At 24.5% G+C, this 23,762-nt stretch overlaps 1 protein-coding gene and 1 long non-coding RNA gene across 3 annotated transcripts in view; both read right to left on the bottom strand.

The window, feature by feature from the left end:
- Positions 1-23,762, bottom strand: part of LOC126895145 (protein amalgam-like) — a 181,079-nt gene that overhangs the window by 25,686 nt on the left and 131,631 nt on the right. The window lies entirely within an intron of this gene.
- LOC126895149 (uncharacterized) lies at positions 7,237-15,379 on the bottom strand. The gene is made up of 3 exons (XR_007701598.1): positions 15,306-15,379; positions 10,338-10,387; positions 7,237-7,369 (listed from the first exon to the last, which is right to left on the bottom strand). It is a non-coding gene; the product is annotated as an uncharacterized LOC126895149 (long non-coding RNA).

Here is a 23,762-nt window from a genome sequence, read left to right on the forward strand (position 1 = left end):
AAAAAAAAAAAAAAAAAAAAAAAAAAAAAAAACACATCATAGTAAAATTAATACCTTCTCCGCTTCGCATCGAAGCTAAAAACAAATAAGCCTACATTTTTTTTGTACAATTCTATATTAGCATTGTTTATGTGTAACCAATGCTAGTACTTATTCTTCAAAAGATTATTATTCTAGTGGTATTGTTTAACGAATTCTTCGAATCAAAAAAGCCCTTTCGTTTTGTAGTTATAAATGTTAAAACTTTAATGAAGTCGCATTGCAGCCAAACGTATCGTCATTGTTGTCCATCTTTATCCTTATAAGAGTGTTTGATCAGTGTCTAACATTTATTAACTTAATAATAAAGAGCTCATTTGATGATTAAATTTAGATCAAATAGCGAGGCTATTTTTCAAAATTATTTTAACAATACAATAAGAAAAAATAAAGTCACTAAGTAAAAGATTTTGTTTCGTATCTTTACGAAATAATAGTTATATATAAATCAACTAACAGATGCATTTTATTTTTCAACTAGTTGGATAAATTTTGTTTTTTAGCTATTAAATTTAGATAATTTTTTTTAGAATTTATATAAATGATATCCTAAAGTTATTTATGTGCTATATAAGTAATATATGTGTCTGAGTAGCTGTTATAGATATAGTTTTCAATACTATCTCTTTTATAATATTCATTTCGTTAATATCATTACTTATTTTAAACAACGACTCGTCTATCACCAATTGTCATCTTGGCGAACCAATTTCGTCTCACTTGGATGTACGTGCCCCAAGAGGATTGAAAATTCCATCACCAGGGTATTTTTTCAATTACTGTGCTTTTTCTCAAAAATGTTTATTTATACGTAAAAATGTATACGAAAGAAATTATAGATATAACTGTTTTACGTCAAAAAAATGATTACAAATATGTCATAAGTCAAATATTTACCCCCCCCTAAGTAAAAAAAAAAAATTATTTTTTACCAGTAAAATTAATATATTTAGGTAATTTAAATACATACGGCAAACCGTTTTAGTTACAAAAAAGTGTCCCTGTAAATGTTGTTTAAAATTTCATTTTGAAATATTTTATAAAAGAAAAAAAAATCCAGCACAGGTGTGCCGCGGCACAGTGGTGACGTGGCATAGTTGGATCAAGTATAATGATATCTGACAGTGATTAAAATCACTATCAAAAATAAACGCTTCAATGCAAATCTTTAGATAGTGCTTAATTTAAAAAAAATTGGTGTTTTATTCCAAAAGCTACTTGATCTGCTGGTTCCTTATTAATATCTCGATAAAGATAAAGTATGTCAAATGAAAAAGGGTTTATTAAAAAATATTATTTCTCATAAAAAAATTGTGTGGATCCATAAACTTTTCAATAAGTTATAGCATTATAAAGTTAAATATTATATAAATAATAAAATCGAGAATTTTCACACGAAAATAGCATTCGGTAGCCATTTTCGCCGTGAAGACAAGTCCAGAGGTCAAATTTTTTTTTTTCAAATTAAAGTATATTACATTAGCTTTAATTTAAGATATATATAAAAGTGTCAGACCTTCCGGAACATTTTCAAAAGTTATGTTGAAAAAGTTAATTTTTTGTAAAAAAGTTGTCATTTTAAATCCCCCCCCTGTGGGCAGGTTAAGTGTCAGATTTACAAAAAATATATACCAAATGATAGATAAAGACATCAAGAAACTATAAAAAAACAATTATATTGATTTGGTTATTTTTAAAAAAGTTATGGCAATTTTAAGTAAAAAAAATTGAAAAAATTAGCGATTTTTAAATTTGTAATTTTTTTGGAGGTTTCCCCGATTTACGGGGAACGAGGGGATTTTTTTCAATTTTTGAGGGTAATCTCTTCGACTAGATATGATTTGTGATGTTTTGACGTATCATTGAAAGAAATCCGTTCGGTGAGAGCTGAGAAAAAGTAGTAACAGACACAAAAAAAAAAAATAAAAAATAAAAAAAATAAACACATTTTAGTAAAACCAATACCTTCTCAGCTTCGCATCGAAGCTAATAATGTATTTGCTAACGATAAAACAAGGTAAACTCATAAATTTTATGAATACTTATAAATACTCAAAATTATGTGCTCGTTGCTTTAGAATTATTGTATAAACATATTACATACAAGACAAAAACTATAATGATATTTATCATTAAAAAAAATTATAATAAATACTTCAATGGAAATAAAGATCATGTCATAAAAAATAAACGAACAAATTTTGATTTGTATGATCTACCAAATTTTATAAAAATATAAAATTCATGATTTTGTATCGAGCAAAATTTTACTTTTTTTTTGAACAATTTAGTATCATTTATAGTTTTATATAAACAGACCCGTTTATGAGCAGCGGCGTATTTATATGCAAGCACTGTAGGCATCTGATTACAGCGCCAAATTTTAAGGGGCGACAAATATTAAAGGCCAACAAATTTATAAAAAGCGAGTTATTTTTTATTGTTGTTATGACATATTGACTTACTAATAATTATCATAATCTTTTTCATTTATTGTGTATTTGTGATATGTATATTGATAGCTACAAGCAAAGTTAAATCTTTTCCATTTTCCGATAACAATAGCAGTCTGTTCTTATCGCTGTCTCTGTAGTTTTTTAAACCGGAAAAAATTGACTAATGTTATCTTAAAATTTGTTTTAAAAAACATATCATATCTGACACTCTTATTGTCATAATTCAACTAGCGTTCATGGTGCATTATTAATTTAAGTTTATTTTTTATTCAATAATATTTTTATTATGTAAATATGGTAATACGGTTAAGTGGTGACCAATACAAAAAAATTGCCAAATTAAAAAGTGATAGACTACAAAATGTTTTAAATCAAACATCGAAGTAAACTAATTTTTTTAACAAACTAGTTTTTTTTACTTTTTGTACAAGAATGACAATAAAACTACAGATATTATTGTTGTTCGTATGCTCAGGTTAGTGACAATAAAATAAAAATACTTTGCCTCTTGAAATTGAACTTGTTAAACTAGAAGATAATTCCGGGTCTCCCAATTTAACTAATATGATTTTTAGTTCGTTAATTTTGGAGATTAATCCAGCAAAATGGATTATTAATGAAGATTTTCACGATAATTTGGCAAAAACGGTATTTATCAAAATACAACAAACAGTTTCATTAAATCCAAAATATTTTTCCAAATATTGATATAGCATTAAAAATTTTTGTATGTGTTCCAGTGTCTTATTGTACTATAGAGAGATTGTTTTTGTGTCTTAAACGCGTCAATAACTATCTTAGATCTGATATAAAGTTAAATAATATTGCATTTCTTAGTACAAAAAATTAAATGTTAAACGAACTGAAATGCGAAGATTTAATTGACTCATATTGCGAAAACTAAATGTCGGGATTTATGTTATTACATCAATTTTATAATTATTAATTATATATAATGTGTTACATAAGTGATATTCTACCATTTATGTGTGCTTTTTGTTCTCAACCATTTATTACTTATTTTTGTAATGTAATACATTACAAATAATGTATATTTTATGATTAATTAATAAACAAAAATTTGCTTGAAAATTATTTTTAAATACTTTCTATTTGAGAGGGAATTAGTAGTGTTATGGCAAAAATAGAGAAAATTAACTCCCCCTCCATAACGTAATAAAGGGCGGCAAAATCTGAAATACTTATAGGCAGAAAAGATGTGAATACGCCCCTGTTTATGAGGAAAGAAAATTCTAATTATTACAAAAGTCAAGAAATAATTAATAATCCTAAAGTTGACAATGATACTGCAGAGCGTATCAGAGGACTTTTATAAAATAGAATCAAAAAACTAGTAATAAAAATTGCAATATCCACTGCTCATCTTCAGTCATTACTTTTAATTATTGATAAAATCCCTAAGATTCAATGGACTCATAACAGGTTGGTGAAGATATGCGCGCAAAATGTCAAATTAAATAAATAATCATACCCGTGTCTCTCCCCAATCTTTATTTCATTATATTAATAACTTCTAAAATATTTAAAGTTGTTATAGATCAGCTTTTTTCTTAATTAGATCATTTTTTATTTTATAAGCTAGTTAAATATTTGCGTGGCCATTAAAAAAAATAAAGTTTACGTTTTTATAACGTATAAGGGATTAATTAAAAAATACTTAATTATTAATAAATTGAAAAATTTAACATAAATAAATATAAAATTTTAAAATACCCATGAGAATTTTTTTTAAATAATAATTATTTTAAGAGAAATCGAGTGGCTAATATTAAAATAGTAACTCTGTATTTATGAATGCTCATAATTACTATTATAGTAATTAATGTTTAATATAAAGATATATTTTCTACTTTTTTTATTAATTTTTTTTTATTAAAATGTGTGCAAAATGATTCATATTTTATGTTTTATTTAAAATTTTTAAGTAAAAAATTATGTAAAAAAGTTATTACACATATTTATTTTATATTTTTACATTAAAATATTTAACAAGTTTTATAATATTCACATATAATCATTAGTTTTGATATAAACTATAGTTTTAGTGTCTTTTTATAGTATCTTACTGCTCACTGTAAGAAATAATCTGACAATTTACCATACGTCAGTACAAAAGTTTTTTCATATCCCAAAAGTACACTTTTGTTTATTTTAGAAAAAAATAACAATCGATTTTATCTGGACAGGAGTGTTTTTCGAAGAAAGAATAAAATTGTCTTGAAAACACGAAAAAAAAATATCCGCACTCTAATAACATTTGATCTACTTAACCAATTTGGGTTTTATAATAAAAATAGGGCTCGTTAAAATTTAAACAAATGTCTCCTTTTAACAATGAGACCATCGACGTTAATCACTTTCAATCATGATGTTTACGACACTTTTATTAAAACCATATATTTGAACACCGTGGTGATTTATAGAATAAAATGTTGATAACAATCTCACTATTATAAATTTATTTTTTTTACATTATAATTAAAAATATAATAAAGCAATACTCATTAAAAAGTTTAAAGACTAGTTCATTTTTAAGAAATAAATTTCTTTTACGTGTTAGAGAATTTCACGCTTTACTAATTGGAAGGGCATTCTTGTGTACTCGAGGCTGAATTCTCCTTACAGTGTATACTACAAACCAAGTATTTCGTCGTACTATTTATGTTTCTTTGTTCATTAAGTAATTTTTTCATTCTCTTTTTTGTTTTGTTTTATTTAATATTTTTAGAGAATGCGAAAATGTAAAAACCATAACAAAGCTATGATTTATTAAATATTATATCCCGAGAGAAATAACAAAAATTGCTGTTAGGACGTTTTAGGTTTTCTTAAAGAAAATATTATATATTCAAGTATTAAAACTAGAATATTTCAACGTATTTTTTTGCAAGCTTTGACAGATTTTTCTTTAAATCGTTTTGATGGGTTAGTATACAAAATGATCGGTTTATTATAATCTACTTTATAACTTGCAAAATACATACAATATTGTAAACATTTTTTTGGTTTATTTAGTTCCATGTGTTTCTAATTTATCGTTGAATACTTTTTAGTATCACCCCTCATAACCTAGAAGGGTGTAAACTTTATTTTTTTTTAATTGTAGCATATATTTTGAACTAGTTTATAAAACAGGAAATAATTAAATTAAGAAAATGGTTGGTAAAAAACTTTTTTTGGATCAGTAATTTGGAAGTTATAAGCATTTTATTACACATCATATTTTTTTTTGTAAATAATTGAGTGGGTTATTATAAACGGATCACCCTGTATAACATTTTATCTTACTTGTTATTTATTTAATATACACGAGTAAATAAAAGTTGTACGTTTTATTCACTAGAAGTGTTGTCCGTAAGTATTGTTATAATTTTAGACATTCTAAAACACAAAAAAATAATAATGGATAATACATTTTATAAATAAACGGAACTTTGTAAAGCACTTTAAAGTAAACTAAAATAACTTTTCAACGCATGTCGTATAAATTAAGTTTCTTTCTTTGCACAAATTTTAGCAATTAGTTAATTCGTCACTATCTAATTTTATTAATTGTCAACATTTTATATCCCTGACCGGTTGGATATTAAATAAACATTATTTTTCTAATTGTATGATATTGTGAATCAATACACCCCCTTTCTACTAGTAAAGAATGAATCAATAAATTGTAGCACGCTTTACACACTACATAGTACATTAAATGATTTCTGGAAGGAAATGTCTTTTGCTTATGGCTATTGCCAATTACCAGAACATAAATAAATGGGATAATAACTCACGAATCCCATAAGAACTCGTACCATTAAGAAACATATTTCAGTTATTTATTAAGTAAAAATTTGAGCATTTTTTGTACAAAAAAGATAGAATATATTATTATTATACTGTAAACAAAAACTTGTTAGCTGAATAGAAAAACAATCAAATATAAATTTGATTAGTGTTTATTATAATGAATATATAAAATAATAAAAATTTTCATTATTTGTACCTATTATACTCTATAAAGATTTTAAAATTTAATTAATTTTATATTTATGGGAACATTGTTTTTACATTAAGTTTCAATAGACTCGCGTTTTGACAATGTTGAGTAAAGTTAGGATGAGTAAACATCACTATAACATAATGTAATTAGTAGAGAACGTGCAGGTCCAAAAGGAAGGAGTATAAAGGCGGCTTTTGGAGAATAACTTCTAATCATACCGTGTGTTGTTTCTATGGGTACGTTTTATTGCCAATAACAAATAACAATAACAATTGTATTATATTTCTTCTTGTATCCAAGAACAACTACTGTAAAATAAATGAGTAGATCGACCGGATCACGTACTTTACCAGGAGAATAGACGTTCTAAGGATACGAGTAGCAACATTATCTGGACAATTATCGTTTCAAGAAGTACAATAATTTAGAAAAAAACATTGCTGGTTAATTTGAATATGAATTGAATACAATGTTGAGTTTATTTTTATTAGAATAAGTAACAATCGAATCAATTAATTAGGTTTTCTACGAAAATAAATATATAAATATTATGTCCACAGTACTTGTTTATTTAACTATAAGAATTATAGTTTTAATATTATTGCTTATGAACTCTGAATACTAAATTAATTAACTTAATTCTGTTTGCTAGATGTTAAACCATAAACTAAGAAACATACATAGATACTCCAATTTATTGTTGTTAATTTTACACACAAGTGTTGCATTTACTAATAAAATCATACAAATAACTAACAAAATATATGATTGAACGTAATGATTTGTATTTATAAAATCATTCATTACCTTCAGAGGATTTCATGAACAGTATTCTTCCCAGATATTTCTTTTCTACTTTTTTCTGTAAAAACAGTGTTATTATAAAACTCTTTATTTTTTTTTATTTCTAAATGACTGTTTTATTTACTATGGAATTTTATTTTCACGATTGTAAAAATACTGAACATTGTTAACTTAAAATTTTATGCCTTAAGTAATAGCTATAAAATATAAACATTAAGACTGGTAAACAAAACATAAAAAACATTCAATAAGTAAGAGGTATATAACATTTAATGTAATCAATAATTTAAAATACACTTGCACACTACCCTCAAATTGCAAAAACGTGACATAAAATACAGACAACATAACTAAGTTATCACATTAACCGGTTGGGGTAGCAATACATTCGAGTAGTAATAATTTTAATTATGATAACAAGAAAAATAATGAGGATTTTTAACTTACCCTGAATTACTCTTTGTTTTTTCTTTTCTTTCCTTTTTTTTCTTTCAACACAATAATTCTAAATAATGTGTAATATGATCTCTGTGATACACGTTACCTTTTATGACATGGTTATGCATTTTTGTAACGAAATACAAATGATGAGTATAACCATCGAAAAGTACAAACAAATTCAATGAACTCAGAATAATAATAATGCAAAAGTAAATAATAACGCCTATCTAACAAGAAGTTGATCAACCGTTGACCAGGTCAGTCATACAAATACTGTTCGTCAAACAAACCTCGCAGTACACTACAAAACACACACAGATTGTACCTCACAAATTAAATTGACACATATATATATATTTTTTAAGGTACAAATTTATGATATACAAAGTGACCTGTTTATCATAACTTGATTACATTGAATATTTTTTATTTAAAGTAGATATTGTGCATAAAATCACTTAGGTAAATATTTAATGTTTGCATTTTTTAAATGCAAAAACAATTTTGTGTTTTAAATATATTTATATAGAATACATCAAATCGATATTATATAAAATAAAATGGTTGCATAAAAGTAAAAATTGATAAAATATTTTTAAAGGTGTCTGAAGTTTTAAAGTTTTTTAGATATTTAGATACCTGTTGAGGTATTTATTAACACTAACATTAAATAAACTTTGCACGTTGAATGAAAAATTTAATTTATCGATAATATATTGATTACATATGTCATATGTAAATCATTCACAAATAGGAATTATGTATAATCATAAACATTAGTTAGAAATAATCATTAGTTTATTGTTAAGTTTTTAATTTTATAGATATAAACGGTTAACTATTACTATAAATTTGCTAAACTAAATAGTGAAACCTAAGTATTGCTTTTAATTAAAAAATATTTTTAAAAATACATTTTTTAATGGTAAAAAAATATACCAATAAAAAGCTCGTTAAAGAAAATGTAAAAAAATAACAAAAATGAATTTGAATATGCATATAATGAATTTTTAGAATTATTCGTCTTCACGAGTAAATAAATAAAATAAAAAGAGAATAATAAATTCAGAAAAATATAGCCAAATAATTATATTCATAGAAATTAGGCTAATTCTGTTTTCTACCAAAAAGTAACCTATAATTCTACAATTACACATAAGACAAGATAATGTTTCCCGGTGGCTATTATACACTTATAAACTAAGATACATGGATTATTTTGAATTATTAATCAATTAGTTAATGAACATTAAGTTTATTACAAAGAGCGATCTTAAAAATGCAAATAGTTTTTATGTGTTGAAGAATGGCTTGTTGAGGGAAATGTTAAATTATATCTAAGTGTTCAAAAAATTTCAAGTGATTCTTAATACATAAAATCGAAATACATTATTGAATAATTCAGAAGACAGTACTTTTGATAATTATATTATTGTTTGTAATTTATTGCAATTGTCATTAATCATACTTTTTTGTCTTCTAAGACATAAAATGATATAAATCAAAACCTACATAATTGTTTTTACATTATTTTGTAGAATATATTTTTTTATATATCGAATGAATTAAAAGTTTACATTATTGTTTATTCAGTCTTTCACTGAACAATAAATAAAAGGACAACAGATAATCCCTAGGAAGCGAGTATCACCAGACGAGAATAGTTATAATAGTAATAACCAATATTTGATATTAGATAAACATTTTTTCGTTATTTTTGTTTATTTTTTTTAAATAAATTTAAGCGTTTTGCGATATATGGATATTTTAAACGGTGACAAATACTCTGTTTTTCTAAATTACAAAGATAAAACTACACAGAGGTATTTCGTTTTTTTATTGTTTCTTAATAAAATATACCATAATATGTTTACTATAATATGATATTTTTGGAATAATTATTAATTGCTTTATACTTATTAATAATTGCCTTATTAGAAAATCTTATAAAAGTGATATTTTTATCATAATTCACTCAATTACTTACAAAATAAAAATAATTTCAAAAGTATTTTTTTTCTTTTTTAGTTATGGATATTTTTTTTATTATTAATCTATTTTATAATATTTTTTGGTTGATCACATTATACTTAAAATATTATTCTTAAAAGTGAAATATAAATGTGAAGATTCTTTATAATATTTATGTACTAAATGTATTGAATTTTAGCTCGATGATTTTATAACGACTTAAAACATGCAAAATGGACCGAGGTTTGATATTTATCATCCATTTGTTTATAACTATAGAATCTTATACTTAAACTATATATTTCAATATTTAACTAATTACTACAGTTTACTACTTTATGAGTTTTAAATATAATTCAACTGAAATGTGCTTTAAAAAACGATATATATATTTTTTTTTGCATAAAGAAAACTTTTTTTACTTCGAATGTAAAATATTATAAAAAATTTCTATTTCTAAAACTCAATAAGATATTTGAAAGTGTGAATTGAAAATCATTTCTTCCATAATTTTAACATAACATATAAATTTATTTGAATTTAATCAATAATTTTTCAAATATGTTTTAAAAAAAATTATAGTTCACGGGAAAACATTGTTATGATATACTTACTTTACTTTTCTAAAATACATTATTCTTGATATTGATATATTTATTCATACCTGAAAAAAATTAATGTAATACAATTAATATTAATGTTTAAATAAAAACTATATTGAATTTTTATTGTTTAAGAATAACAAATATCAGTATACCAACGAATATTGGTAATTTATATAAAAAAAATATTTTTCACTATTTGACCAATTTTTTTTTAAGGGTTAAACCAGAATAAAAAGACGAAGGTTATATTTTGTAGTCATTAAAATAGGAAATTACTAAATCTGTTGGATTTTGTTTGCCTCAGTTATGGTCTCGATGTTATTGTTGTCATAAAGAAAATAAATTATTTATTATGTTTATTTAAAACCGACGTTTTATGAAACATTATGTTATTAATACTTCAATAACAATTAGCTACTAATGACTAAAATATAAAAAGACCATGATGTTATGTGTATTTCTATTTGTAATTAGTAATAATACTTAATGGTTATAATAATTTTGGCACATTTATTGGAATACTATGTTCCAGCGTATTCATACAACTGAATTCTCGAGTCATTCTGATCGTGCACACTTGGAGGATTATCTTTGTTATATCAAATTATTACTCTTTTAGGTCGAAACCATATAACTTTTTAAATATTTATCGATTTTAATGGAGTATGGATGTATTCAAATGTAAAAGCAATTCTGCGGGCTAAAGAGCTTAACAATATTGAAACAGATTTTATTTGAGATTCCTATTCTGTTGTACAATAATTACACTCAATGTAATTTAACGATACATACTAATCAAAAAATTATGCGTTTCAGGAAAAACATTAAGAAGACACATAATTACCATGTCTGTCATAAAACTTGATGTGCTGCAGTGTAGTTTAACCTTTTTTTGCTTTTGTTATTAAAACTCCGTAGAGAGTAAAAAATACTATTGAGTGTGTACGCGAATTGTTGGAAAAATAACTTAATGGCACGCTTTTTATTTTCGCTACACGCATAAACTCAAAGAGCTTATATCCAGTTAAACACAATGTCAAGCAGCAACTTGTACTGCGTATTTACTTTTACGAGCAGAGGTTTAAAAAAATTAATCATTTTCGACCAGAAAGTCCCGTGACAGTAAAAATGACTTTATGATGTACTACGATGGTTTGAAATTTATAGTAATATGCAAAAGTATATTTTTGAGGTTATATGACTGACTGAAAAACAGAATAATCATTTTGTTGTATGATTTTATGACTGGTTGTTTTGGTAGTTGTTACGGAACTTTTTTTTAGCTGGAAATATTTTACTGCAAAATAATTATCGATTTTAATTTCTTTTGTTTAGTTTTTTTAATTTTAAGATAATAAAAGTGACATGTATAAAATATTCAGTAATTTTTAAGAGTAATAAAATAAAATAAATTGCATTATTTCCCCTCTTTTTTACACTACTTGGGTTTGTTACCTGTCCATTTTCATTTGTGTCTATTTGATTATTTATAGCTGTTCAAAGTAATTCGCCAACTAAAGCGAATTAAACCGGAAAATTTGTTTTAATTAATTTTCAAACTCGATCCAAGAATTTTTATAGTAATTTTTTGAAGTTAACATGTGGAGATCTCGATTTTTAATTCTGCAGATTAGCAAAAAGAAATTCAAAAAAAAATTCATTATTAGTCATAAAAAAAATACAATAAAATATTATTATATCTGGTAACATTAATACATTTGAAATTACATCATAACAGCAACACTACAATTAACGATTAAGATATATGACATGTGGTATACTTTTAAAACTTAGAATACTTAAAAATATTATTCCGTTAGTTATTATTTATTTAAACGTAAAATGGGCGAAACGATCATGCAATATTTTCATTACATATTTTTAACTACGCCATATAAAGTATTTTGTAACATTCTAGAAACTCAAATTTATTTTATATTTTACTTTTAATAATTTGACTAAAAGTATAGACATAAAATTAGTTCAATAAAAGCCATTTTTGCATTACAAAGTTCTTTTTATATATGTATCTTATGTTTTTTCCATAAATGAAATTCATTAAAACATAAATAAAATACTGATTATTAAATCTTTAAAGTTTTTTATTGTGTTTTCTTATAATACAAATAATGGGTACATAAATTTTTCTCATTTAGTGAAGAATGGTGAGTTTTTAAGAAATCAGAAACTTATTCAATTTTCAATTTACTTATAAATCACTACATTTAAGTTTAAATATTATGCAATTTATTATTTAAGAACAACTTTATCTAAAAAATAAAGTTCAAGGCGATAAATGATGCGTGCAATCTAAGATCCATCGAAATTAATTTTTTGTTGAGAATTTAAGTAAATAATATAAAATGAAAAATGAAGAGTCAAACTTTTTCACTTTAATAAGTTGAAGTAGAAGTATAATATTTTGATTTAATTATCAATCTTGGTAATATTTTTGCAATGATATTTCCTCTCTATAAGAATACCAAAGGAAATGATTCTTTAAAAAAATTTAAAAGTCATCAAAAGATTTCAAGTTTAATAATAGAGGCTTTAACGTCTTTGTTTTATTATTTATTATCGACTTCTTTGTCCATCGCCTAATTAGATTAACCTGAGACAATCCATACATTTATGGAACTTGTTGGTATTATATTGTTACGAAATACCTTATCAGTGACCAATCTACGTGGAATGTGAGATATAAGTAAGTATTATTGTTATATCACTGGTAGGTTGACCAATTGGAAGTAAACAGCAGTAATACAGATTATGATCAGCGTCATGTAAGGAATTAAATGAATTACTAAATAGCTCAACACTTCTGTTTAAATATATTATCACTCTCAAAAACTTTTTTAGTCTTAGTGATACAGAGCCAGATGAATTATAAATATTTATTTACTCAATATCGTAGATACAGCATTAAGTACAATGGGCACTTAAATTCAAACTATGTGAACATAATATGTAGCATCACGTGTAAGTAAACTACCATTATATATACTTAAGGACTTGGAAAATCAAGCAAACAGCAAAGATATGCTGTTGGGATTACTTTTCAAAATGACTTTTGAAAACCTTTTTCACAATTGTACAAAACTACCACAAGTGTCACCTACAGTGATTCGTAGTCTGATATAGAAGTAAACACGACATTTAAGTATGATCAATATTTTATGACATTAGATAGGTTTTTACATTTTACGATAGAATAAATATCATTTTTTTGCCCATCGAAACCCTAGAAGGTTAGTATCTTTTATACTATCAATATGGGGTTGTACAGGAAAGTAAGGGTTTGAAGTTTACACAATTGTAATGTTACTCAATCACATTCAATATATATTGACTAAGTAAATACTTAATAAGCGTGTTTAATATAGTGTAACTATTAAATTTATATTCTATTTGTAGGGGTATTAATTTCAAAACAGTTAACGCGATTTGAGGACACAATTTTATTGCTAAAACAAATAAAAGATGTAAATAAAAAGAAATTTATAAATTATGTTATAATACTTGTAATAGATATTTAATATATTGGTAAATTTTTCAATTAAAGTTAAAGAATATCAAAACAATACTAAGCTCAAAAGACATAAAACTTAATATAATTAGATTTTTGTAAAGTATAATTCTTTGTAATAAATTCAAACACAATTGTACCAATATTATTGTCAGATAAAATTTGTTCGAAAGAAATCAAAATAATTTTTCCTTTATTTTTTGGTTTTATTGAACATTTTAATTTTTGTTCTTTTTTTTAAATTTCTATAGTATACTAAGTTTAATAAAAAGTCCAGCATTACGTTTAAACGGCAGCCAAGAATAGGATTACTCAAATATTAACGATTCTAACTAAATACTTGGTAATCACTGCGCGCAGAATTTAATTATAATTAACAGTGCTACACCATTTTAGAAAAACTTAAGTCACTGCCTACTGGTAGTTACGTTTTTAACTGAGTTTGCTCAGTTACAAACGTAATTATGCTATTTGACCTTAACAAATCTTTAGTTGGTATGATAACATCGATATTTATATGCCCGTGAAACGTTAAACGTGATCACAATCACATTAAAATTTTGAAATAAACTCTCCAAAACAACTTTTATAAATTAAAATACTGTGAATATCATTTTATTTCGTCGATTAATATTTTCAATATTTCAATCGTATAGTTCCATAAATCTAATACGTAAAACTATATTTCACAGTGCGCATTACCATTTATATTTTTAAACGATTTTTAATGTTGTCATAAAATACAGATATTTTTATTGAAAAAAAAAAAATAATTTTTCTGAAAATATTAAAAAATTCCCAATGAAAATAATTTTCATATAAATTCACAATAAGGTAAACGATTATGAAAATAAATTTTAACTTAATTGTTTGATAAAATTAAAACATCATTTCACAAAAATTTAAAAACGCATGAGTGAACACTACCATTTAAATTCTTTAAAACAACATGAATCGTGAATTAAATTTAATATTTACCCGGACGCCTTTAAACAAATCATTTAATGCAATTAAAAACAATTAACGCTTGTAATGTAAAAGGTGTAAAAAACGTCTGTACTCCAAAAAAACAGCGAGTACACGTTTAGGGTGAATAAATTCCAGCTTCCGACAGTTGAAACCTATTAAAAAAAAATGTTTTATATTCTTAAAGCGTTGGTTGAGTTTTTCGTATATTACCGACAGTAGATTTCCTTTTGTATTGTTTTTCAGCTTTATACTTTTATTGTGGCGTATAAATAATGAATAAAAAAAATAATTTTTAAATTCATCAATACATTTCTCAGAAATTATGTTTAACACGTGACATTTACAAAAAAGGAAAAGCCGGTTTAAAAATTTTGATTTACATTTTAACAATGGCTGCTGAATTTTTTGAAATTATAAAAATATACATATATATGTATTACGAAATTTCTTTCCAGGAAACCATTACAATAATGCGTACTTACCAAATTTATATGAGCATGAAAATTGTTAATGTTGTATTGTACGCGTTATTAAGTTATATTATATTAACGCAAGTTGGTTGAAAAGACATAAGCACCTATATTTAAGTTAGTTTTTTTTAAGATTTTCATAAAATATATTTACAGTTCGCACTAAATTTCATTAAAAATATGCTATAAAACTTTAAGTTTTAATAAAATTATAGTATAAAATTATCGATTGTATCATTATTAAATTCTGTCTTTACACTGACTTATGTATCATTAAATCAATTAATCATCAAGATTTTATTAAAAATAATGATTAAATAAGAACATATTTTGCATCATTCATATTATTATTATTTAGGCTTTTGAGTAATGTTAACCTGCGGTTTTCCATATTTATATATTTTATCGGATAGATTGATTATGACAATTTTGTGTATTTCATTTATAAGTAACACATAGAAACACATACTACCTGAGTAAATTAATACATAAAGTAACTTCAGTTTTTTGTTACACATGAGAATCTAACATCAATGACAACAACGTTAAATTTAGCGCCGTTAATTGAATTAAGCTCAACCTTTTCGAACGCGACTTAAAGTCTGTACGTTCAATTGTTCATATTGAATCCAGTTATTCGATGTAACGACCAATTTTATGAACAGCATTTCTCGTAAATATTTAAAGTTTCTAGTTATTTCTAAGTGGTTGACTATAAGGAATAAAATCAACAAAAAATAAATTTAAAATGGCAAACTCCAAAAAAATATACCCATATGAGTAAAACGATTTTGGGTTCGTTCAACCCTTTGTTTAAACCACGTGTCTTTTATTTTTTATCCATAAGGGGACTATTAGTTCTGCCACCGTTTGAAGTATAACGCTTTCTAAGGATAGTATTTGCACACTATTTCTTTTTTTTTGTTTTTTATATTTCGATTTTTTACCGAAAGACTGAGGCCACGAATAAAGTAAACGGCTGAGTATTCACTGAAAACGATCGCACGCTATTTACCCTCGATTTTATGTCGTTCATACATTCCGTCAACGGGTTCACATTAAGAGAGATAGAGTTGATACGGTGATAATTGTACGTTGATTATCATAGTAGAAGATGTACACGTTCATTTATATTTTTTATTCCTCTACTCTATGTTCGGGTTTGTGTCAAATATACTCGTGTATAAGTTTGAATTGTAATGCCGGTGTGATTTATGACTCTTCTCCGGTTATTCATAATAATTTATTATCATTGCAATTTGCATTAATTATAATTACTAGGCCGTAAGAGCAAACGAGACGTCTCGGTCCGTTGCTTGTACATCACTGGGTTCCGAGAATTTACCCATTTTTATTTTTTCTATGGGTTACAATTAGTACCAAGTGCCGCCAGAGACCGCGTCGTTTTTACGGAATTAATCCAGACCTCGACTTAGCGTTTTAGTTTTATGAGAAAACTCATAAAGTAAAATAAAGTACATCATTTGCACAGCTGAGGAATCCACTGAGAAAAATACTACCAAAAATAGCAATATCCTATAAAATATTTTATAAATTGTAATATGCGACTAAAAGATGTTTTATAATTTGAAAAAAAACAGATATATTTAAACTTCAAATAAAAAAAACGAATATCAGATATTTTACAAATTGTGTAATAATTTAATTGGTTTGAATTTCAAGAATTCATAATCGAAGCAACTTATTCCTTTGATAATGTTTTACTGCAAATAAATGAAATTTTTAATCAAATGCAGTATCACAGAAATAAAATACTTTGAATAAACATTTTATAATATTTAAACACAAAAATATTGAATAATGTTCGCTTTAATTAAAAAATGAACAATATTTTGTTTTATTTTTCCATCCATACTTCATGTGTAAATTAATTACAAAAATCGCATGCCATGAAATGTAAGTTATAAAGTAATTTTTTTATAACTTAATTATAAATATATATCAAAATATTTGATTACACTAATTATCTATAGGTTTTTAGAAAAATGTGTAACATTTACATTTATATGCTATTTGAAAGCACCAAGTTCAAAATTTCATATCCACTAATTTCTGAATAAATTTTTTAATTTATTTAAAAAAAACTCAATTAAGTTTAAATTAATACTTGTACTTTAAAAACAATACAATTTTTTAGTAGGAAGTGAAGAACTTAATACACTGTTAAAAGTTTAATGGTTTTATTTACAGTTCTATAGTTTTAATAATGCAGAATTCTTTCGTAGTGTTTCGTCGTTGAAACTGTAGCTGTTATAATAGAGCTAAATGTATATTTTTGTAGTTGTGCAATTGGAATTGTAAAATAATTACACTCATTTAAACAGTAATTCTTACATTTTATTATAATTCACAATATAATTATTATATGAAAGGACTGTTTTCTTAAAAGGTGAGTACACATTAGTTGTTACTTGTTAAAAAATTGGTTTACACTTTGGTACTAACGGTGTTACAAACGTTCTATAGTATTTTATTTTGATAGTTTTGTTAAGCATTTAATTTTAATTAATACGCTATGTTGACATGGCCTGTAAAATTGTACTACTTTTGGTCATAAATCATCATGGAGTATTGTGCGAACTGACGGTTTGTAGTGGTAATTTGATGTTATGTAAACGTTAGTCCTGTATAACAACGAAAACATTTTCAATAGATATATATTGTTATAATTTCATAGTAATTGATTATTAAAATATAATTCACGAATTAAATCGAACAGCAACGAAAATCTTGAATTATTTTCTAAAATCTTGTTTTATTATATTATTCTATTATTATTTATTTATTATTCTGATGAAACAAATGTTGATTCGTCAAAATTATTTTTAAACAGTATTGAATGGTTAACAAAAACAGAGAAAATTATTATACATTTGTTTTGAAAGGATTAAATTAATATTATTTCAATGTGAGTATAAAACTGTCTACATTATCAACATATTGTAAGGTTATTTCGAATTAAAAATAAGCTATAAACAAAATCGTATATCAAAGATAGTAGTCAGGTGAGTTTACTGGGTATCTCTTTTAGATCGCAATATGCAAAAAAATTGTAAATACGTTTATATAATAATAAAAACTATACTACTTATTATTTATGTAGATATATCTACGTAAATAATATTTTCACAAACAAAATTGTTACATATATATAGCAATTTTTCCAATTATGTTTTCAACCTCTGTTTTTTTTTAGACTGATGATTTAAAAACTGTTATTACTATAGTAACAACTTAAAAAATAACAATACAGCATATAACTTCACATTATATAATTTAAAATATTATTTTTTTCTCAATAGTTTTGACAGCTGTTTAATTTTTTTGTGAAAAACCTAAACACTAGATATATTTAAAGATGTTTTAATCTTGGAGCTCAGAATTTTTTTATTATTTTAGAATGTATTTGCAAAACGAAGTAAATAATTCATGTTATAGGATCATTTTTGTTCGATTTTTTAATTTAATATTTTTATAAGTACAGATATGTCCTTTTTTAGATAAATATGATAGCTACTTTTTATTTATTTATTCGTTTTATTAATGATTTTTATTTAATTATTTGTTTGTTTGTATAAGTATTAGAAATATTTCGGGAAATATAGTATGTACAAACCTAACAGAGTAAAAGCCGGATGAAGATGTGTTTATAATCCAAGTATAAGCTATGTAGTTAAGTTTTCTACACACTTAAACAAAACAATATATTTTTCACATACATGTATTGAAAGTATTTAACGCATACAATGTAAAAGAAATTTTTGTTAAATAGTGTTAAAAATATTATATTTGAGTAGAATTTTTCAATACTTAATGTCAAAATTACGTTACTTGTGTGTAAAATTAAAAGTGTATATTAAAAATATTAACTGATGTATGGGAATTTTTAGATCATTTGTTACAGTGTTCATGAATGAAAAAAAATGGTCAAGAATACCTTAAACTTTAATGAGGAGGATTTTATACTAATATTTATTAGTATACTATTATTCCCTCTCATTAAATTTAACGCAAAAATATAGGGATAGGGTTGGTAGCTTAACCTACATATTAGAAATTTATAAATTTCCCTCTAAAAGTTAAAATGTCAAATGTATTTTTAATAGAATATATTTAAAAGATCGAGTAATTAACATTTAGCTTTCTACAAATTTGTTTTCCACCATTTGCCTATGCACAGGAATTCTCTATCATGTAAGTTTTGTTTAGAGAATTTTAATAAAATGAATTGTACTTAAAACTTCCAAGTATTAATTGAAATAATAACTAGTTATAAAGTGATAAAAATATAATTATTGAACATAATTTAATTAATTAAATAAACAACTTTTTTATTATTTCATAGAATAAACATAAAATATTTGTACTTGTGAATCTCGTACCGAGGAAAAGTCGAATAAAACTATGCTCATAAACCGAGTACCGGGTAAAAGTCGAGTGCTAAAAAGGCATGCCTTTAATTAGTATCATGTTATTATATTAATTAAAATTCTACTTATATTGTATTTTCAATAGAGTCTTTAAAAGCTTGTAAGCATTAAATTAGTCAATTTAAAATACATAATTCTCTATTAAATGAAGAAACATAAAAATTAAAAACCTACTACTGAAGGGTTTACGTGCTATAACATAAATAATAGATTGTTTTTTATGATATCTTCTATTTACAAAACAAAGTAAACAAAGTAAACAAAATAAATTACTAATAAAGACAACGAAAAACATCAATTTTGGTTTTATAATCAAAAAAGGTAATAAAAATGTTAATGAGACAATTTTATTTTCTTAGATGAAGAAGTTTAGTATTTTTATAGGTAATTAATTTTATAAGTTATGAAGTTGTTTAATTGGTTTGAGGAAATTTTTGATAAATTAATATTTGAAGAAAAAGTTAACTAAATATTATTTTTGAAATCCTAATATTTAAACACACGAATATATGAATCTATTCTGTGATTTGTAAAAAAAAATTAATATACCTCTAGAAACTTTTAGAAAAGTAATTTTATCAAAATTGAATTATGACGTAATTATATTTTAATGAACTAAATATTACACAATAAATTTTATCTACGTTAAATAACAATTGATATCTACTCTTCTCAGTGGCGGCTCGTGGGTCTCGGAAGTGGTGAGGCAAACTTTTAATTTAGTGAATTTGAATAAAGAATATACCCATTTTTAAGATTATAGGTACACGTAGATAATAGCTGTATTAATCGGTAACATGTTAATTCTTTAAAATTTTTATAAATTATAAGATGAAAAATTATAATTGTATAAAACTTTTAAACATTGACTGATAACTGATGTGATAAACGTAATTCGTTTAGTGTTTTTGTAGGGTAAGCATAGATTAGGAACAATAACGACATATTGTCGATTCCATTTAATTTATATGTAAAATGTCGTTTCGCATTTGAAAACACCTGGCACACGATGGTGTTCACCGCTGAGGAAAATTTACATCAGCCTCATTTTACTAAGTATTCACGACTCTCTCCCCACTAATCAATCTAATTAATCCAGTATAGCAACTGAATCAAAAAAAAGTTTGCCTCTCGGACCTCATCGGTTTGCTTCGTAATCAGTCGTGTAACGTGTTGTCATTTTTTGATCATTAACGAACGGCGAGCGCAGACCTTTGATTTCGGCACTAAATACCGTGTTATATCTCGCTGTGTTTGTGCAGTGCCAGTCAGGCGCAACATTATGTTATCTATTTTCGTCCTATTATCTTTTATGGTTCAAGATTACAAATTGCGTTAATTATAAAAATAAATTATAATATTTTGAAAGATATTTGATATTGATAGAGGCTCGAAATAAATAAATTATTATAAGGTAAATTGCAGGTGAGATTGTGCCTCACTTGCCTCACCCGGCGAGCCGCCACTGACTCTTCCTAGTTCAGTTGTTTAAAAATTGAAAGTTAATAGCTATTTAAAACTGAATTTTGATATAATCGATGAAAGAACATACTTAAATAAAATCTCATGTCATATTTCTCAGAAAACATTTTAAAATGTTCACAGTATTAAATGTTTATAAATTGTATGTTTACTTTTACTTATGACAATTAATTACTAGTATAATGAATTAAAATTATTTTTGATAAAAATGGTTTTATAATTAAATTAATTAATACGTATATTTTAACTATCTAATTTTTAAAATATTTTGTTTTAGGAAATAGTATGTACGTTTATCATAAGTTCATAGTGTTTCATAGTAAGTTTGAAAAAACACTTATCAGTCATGCAACATATTTAGTTTCTGTCAACGAGAGATGACTGATGAGTAAAATGTTGACAATGAAATTTCAGAACAAAGAATACCATAAAAATATACAATCTAAAAAAATTGAAAGTACTGCAAAAATACTTTAAGCTATCAGGAGATACTTTATTTAATATATTACATGCATCTCAAATTACTTTCTTAAAACAAATTGTTATGCATAATTTTACATGTATGAAACGTGTTTTATGTTACGTCTAAATATGAAAGAATGGTTAAAAAATACAATCTATAAGTATCTAAATTTTTATTAAATTAGATATTCTCAGTTAAATTAAAAAAAAATTGTCTCAGTATTCATAGATTTTTTAAATCGATTTTCAATTAATATTAAAAACTTAATTTCAAATCATTAATTATAATCGACGAGATATCATCGTGTTGGGATATGGTGTTATATTTTACAGTTAATGAGGAATTATCATCGATAATTTGTTTCAGACGCGATGTTGGCCTCTTTGAGTAAAAACATTATAAAAAATATAGTTTTGTATCAGAAGAAATTTTTTTTTTTACGTTTTCGACTACAGTTAGTTTGTAGCATTAATATAATAGTATCAATCAGATTACCGTAATTATATAAAATAATAAACTTTATTAAAGAAACTACTGCATATGATACAAGTTATAGAATATGCCTAGAATAAAGTAACTGATATAAAATATGTAATTAATATTCATTCTAAAATAAATTATTAAGATAATTTAATAACATATTATAATGCGAATTTATAAATATGAATAAGAAATTAGAATTTGAGTTGAAATGTTCAATATCGAGTTCTAGAATTAAGGAACCTATAAACAAAAATTGGGATTTTTCGATTATCATTTTATTTTAACCAATATATTAAATATTTTTTAATGGTGTACCATTATATTGGAAAATACATAATTTTTAAGAAGAAATAAAAATTTTATCATTAGCATAAATGAGAAATGAAAGTTTAGTTTTTATTTCCTGAAAATCAAGAAATTGGTTGATATGTTCTTTAGTCTCAGGCTCTCGATATATGGATACCAAAAGTGACATATATAGGGTTAATAAAAATAATAATTTTTATTTTCATTGTAATAGCTGGGAAATTATTTACTCAAAATATATTTTTTCGTAGGTATTTTTTATTTGGTTGATTAGTACTTGTACTTTTTTCAGTATCATACGGTTTGTTTAAGTTACGTAAAACATAAATGATTTATTTGTTTAAAAGTTTTAAAGTTTGGATGACTTATAACTTTTAGAGACTACCAGACAATAAAAAAAGAAAATCTTTGATACTAGGTATACATTTTAACCACCCAGTTGTGAAAATAGCGAACACTTCTTAACCTTTAGTGCAACACGAGTGAAACGATAGTCTCGCGAGAAATTGTTATTACTTTTGCTTGGGTTCAAATTGAATCTTTATGGTGCGCCGGAGAAGAAATGATAAAAAGAAAAATTTATATTTTATTCGAATAAAAGTTTTTATTTTTATTATTTCGGCTATTTATTGAGATAGTTATGTCGCATCTGTAGATTTATGTAACCAAGTATTTTCCAATCAATGTATTCTGAATTCTTTATAACATGTTTTTTATTAAATATATATAAATATTTGATTATTTTATAGTATTTCTAAAAATAACAAAAAAATATAATTAAATATTATATATTTTTATACCTTTGACAAATATATCAAATACCTTGGTATTATCGAAAAGGGGTAAGTATTTCAGATCAAAACTGTCTCAATAACATAACTGATTAAGATAATTAAATAAGATTAATTATAGCAAGTAGTATTAACTCTTTTAATAATCTCAGCGTTTTAATACAATATATTTAAACATAACGTACAAAACAAAGAGAGATCTTTAGGTTATAACATTTTTAAAATTATTGAAACGTGTAAAATTAGTGAAATTAATGAAATATTGTAAAATAAGTATATTTTTTAAAACATATGGATTACACTTATGAAATTTATGAAATACAGAACACTAAGGTTCGTATAAGAGTCTTCTAATAATGAAAGTAAAATTTTTAAGAATAGATTAACGATCGGTATTAATTGGGTGTACAATGTACACTGTACATATATTAAAAAGTTTTCGATTAAATCTTGTATAAATTAGAAAACTTTCAAAATCATATTCTTATTACAA

This window comes from Daktulosphaira vitifoliae, unplaced genomic scaffold, assembly GCF_025091365.1.
Source record: "Daktulosphaira vitifoliae isolate Bord-2020 unplaced genomic scaffold, ASM2509136v1 Scaffold_1, whole genome shotgun sequence".
Lineage (NCBI taxonomy): Eukaryota > Metazoa > Arthropoda > Insecta > Hemiptera > Phylloxeridae > Daktulosphaira > Daktulosphaira vitifoliae.